At 47.2% G+C, this 3,378-nt stretch overlaps 1 protein-coding gene across 1 annotated transcript in view; it reads right to left on the bottom strand.

The window, feature by feature from the left end:
• LOC106818145 (elastin-like) overlaps positions 1-225 on the bottom strand; it is a 2,502-nt gene extending 2,277 nt beyond the window's left edge. The window contains exon 1 of the mRNA XM_014822868.1: positions 120-225. The gene's annotated coding sequence lies outside the window, so the exon portion shown is untranslated. The remainder of the gene's footprint in view (positions 1-119) is intronic.
• Between the last annotated feature and the right edge of the window lie 3,153 nt (positions 226-3,378).

The raw sequence follows: 3,378 nt of genomic DNA, 5'->3' as shown, positions 1-3,378 counted from the left end.
CTACTACTACTACTACTACTACTACTATATATATATATATATATATATATATATATATATATATACGAAGCTATTAACTATAGACGCGAGGAGAGCATGATAGATGAATCTATACTTACCGAGGCTGCAGCGGTTGTGTTCGTCTGTGTCCGTGATATGTGTGTGCCGTCCGCTGACACCGCGTCGCCCTTATATACCAACGTCTCCTTCTACCGACCGACCACGCAGTGAAAGTCGCGTGTCAAGGACATCGGTCTGTATTGTCCGCCAGCATATTAAACGCTGGCGACGGGGGAATTTGTCCCAGCGACCTCGTAACCAGCGATTATTACGTTCGCGCGTGCGTGCGCCGAAACACGCAGTGGCGGCAGCGGTGACGTCAACTCCCGTGGGACGGCGTCATAGCATCGTCATCGTCGTCGTTATCTTTGCCGGGACAATGGGTGTGTGGAGCCGTGACAATAGCACGTCACGGGTGACCGCCGCGTCTCTCCCTTTTTCACCCGCCAGCACCTGGTCAAGGCCCCTGTCGCACTGACCACGCGGGGAAGCGGAGACAAATGAGGCGGCGGTAGGCGTGGCATAGTGAAAGTAAACGCTGCTGCTACTGCTGCTGCTGCTGCTGCTGCTGGTGCTGCTGCTGCTGCTCTTGCTGCTCCTGCTGCTCCTACTGCTCCTGCTACTGCTGCTGCTGCTGCTGCTCCTGCTACTGCTGCTGCTGCTGCTGATGATGATGATGATGAGGACGATTGTGTTGGTGGTGGTGGTGGTGGGGGTGGTGGTGATGTTGGTGGTGTTGGTGTTGGTGTAGGTGGTGTTGGTGTTGGTGGTGTTGGTGGTGTTGGTGTTGGTGGTGGGTGTTGGTGGTGATAATTATGATGGTGGTAGTGTTAATGCTACTGCTGCTGGTTTTGTTTGTGGTAGTTAATTAAAATACGTCATCTATACAATAATCCTTATACGTTATCAAGTAAACTTTACTTAAACTTAACTAATAAAGTCAATTACTCTGGTTTCACCTGTTATGTATAATTTATTACATAGCAATTTTGTCATCGTGCATTATTTGTAATCTATGGAGGTGGCGGACTGGGCGACTGAATGGTCATTCTAATGGTCAGTCTGTGATCGTCTCTATCGTCGCTATCAAGTCTATGACGATCTATTTAGTTTTATCTTTTATATTTGTCAACTTCCCTAATTAATTTGTTTAACGAATATAGTACTATTTAAGCTTTCGTAAAGATAAATAACGTGATTTAATTGATTTGAATTAAATTAAATTGAATTGAATTGAATATGACATATATGTTGGCACGTGGGCGATAGTTTTGTAAAGGATAATGCAGAAATAATTAGCACGACATTCCCATACATTTATGATAATAGTAAATAAATATTATGCACATGCAACGTGGAGGAGGGAAATCGAAACGAGGAGGTTGGGCTGGGAGACACGCATGGGAGGGCGCGCATAATATGATACTGAATAATTATGCGGATGGTACGTAAGACGTGCAGTAGCTGTTGTAACGGCGTAGTTCGGGTGATGGCGCTCGTAATGTGGCGCCACCTCGCTCATCTACAGATGAAATTCCTGGGAGTCGGATTGCGTCGAATAAACGGCGGAATTTGCACTCATATTACGTACTGCATTGAAGCAGAGTGCAAGAAACAGTGGAATGATAGAGAGGGGGAAAGATAATACTGATAGATAGTAGTAGTAGCAGTAGGAACACAAGCCTTGTTTACACGGAGTCACCTTAACCCGAGTTAAGCTAACCCGAGTTATGAAACACGCATCGTCCACACGGAGTTTGTTAACCTGAGTTAAGCTAACGGCAGCTAGAGGGTGGCGGGGTTTTTATCCTTCGACGTAGGCTACTGTCTACCCTGCCACTTCCATATTTGGATGAGCGCCTGTAGGCCTACCTCTTCTTTTTCCCCGTTATTTCCTCGTGCCATGATCCGTATATTATTGAAAATATTACAAAAATTTTAAAATACGTAGGAGAAAATCTGTGAATCTTGAAAAGTCGCGGAAAGAAAGTAACCTGGATGTCAACATTGCATGTGACACCGCCTATTCAGTCTACTGATAATTACCACTTATAACTCGAGTTTACGATTTCGCGCGCGTCTGCACGAGTCCTAACTCAGGTTAGGCTAAACTCCGGGATAGTTCAACCCCCCTCATCACGCAGGGTTAAGCTAAGCCGAGTTAGCGTAACCTGAGTTAAAAGCTCGTATAGACACTTAACCCGAGACAAATTTCCTCGTGTAGACGATGCTACAGAATTTAATCATTGTATTCGTAAACTAAGATATGGTTTAGTTAAATGCAGATGTTGCTTGTTTTACCAGGTGTAATGACTATATACGAAATTGCGGAGATTCAGCTAAATACTGCTTCCGTCGGCAACTCTAGGGTATCGAGAAAACTCCGTTTGTTCTACCGTTTTGGCTACATATAGGCCTACACATTTCGAATAATTTCTCAGTTTCACAAGGGGAGATATCGGATTTGCGCAAGCCCGCTCGCGTCGAAAATATAGAGCATGAGGCGAAATTATGCATTCAACCCATATTCGGGCTATCCGCCTATAGGAAAACATGGTAAACTTCGGCGACCGCCTGCGTACTTGCGAATTGCAGAGCGCCATCTTTTTCGTACCGCCGACGGCGCCTATATATCCTATGATCAGCACTGGACATAGTCTCCGGTCGACAATTTTACCGTCCGCACCTCTTTCCGATGTCGCCTCTCCCCCCTCTTTCTCTCTCTTATTCTCTTGCTCGCTCCCTCCCCCTCTTTCTCGCTCTTATTCTCTTGCTCGCTCCCTCCCCCCTCTTTCTCTCCTATTCTCTTGCTCGCTCCCTCCCCCTCTTTCTCTCTCTTATTCTCTTGCTCGCTCCCTCCCCTCCCTCTCGCATTCTCTCGCTCGCTCCCTCCCCCTCTTTTTCTCTCTTATTCTCTCGCATTCTCTCTCTCGCTCCCTTCCCCTCTTTCTCTCTCTTATTCTCTCGCTCGCTCCATCCCCTCCCTCTTGCTCGCTCGCTCCCCTTCTTTCTCTCTCTTATTCTCTCGCTTGCTCGCTCGCTTTCTCCCCTTTCTCATTATCTCGCTCGCTCGCTCCCTCCCCTATCTCTATCTCGCTCGCTCTCTCCCTCTCTCATTCTCTCCCTTCTCCTCTCCCTCTCTCTATTTCGCTCGCTCGCTCTCTCCCTCTCTCTCTCTCATTCTCTCCCTTCTCCTCTCCCTCTCTCTATTTCGCTCGCTCGCTCTCTCCCTCTCTCTCTCTCATTCTCTCCCTTCTCCTCTCCCTCTCTCTATTTCGCTCGCTCGCTCTCTCCCTCTCTCTCTCTCATTCTCTCCCT

Source organism: Priapulus caudatus, unplaced genomic scaffold, assembly GCF_000485595.1.
Source record: "Priapulus caudatus unplaced genomic scaffold, Priapulus_caudatus-5.0.1 Scaffold2052, whole genome shotgun sequence".
Lineage (NCBI taxonomy): Eukaryota > Metazoa > Priapulida > Priapulimorpha > Priapulimorphida > Priapulidae > Priapulus > Priapulus caudatus.
This window is presented reverse-complemented; position numbering and strand designations above follow the sequence as displayed.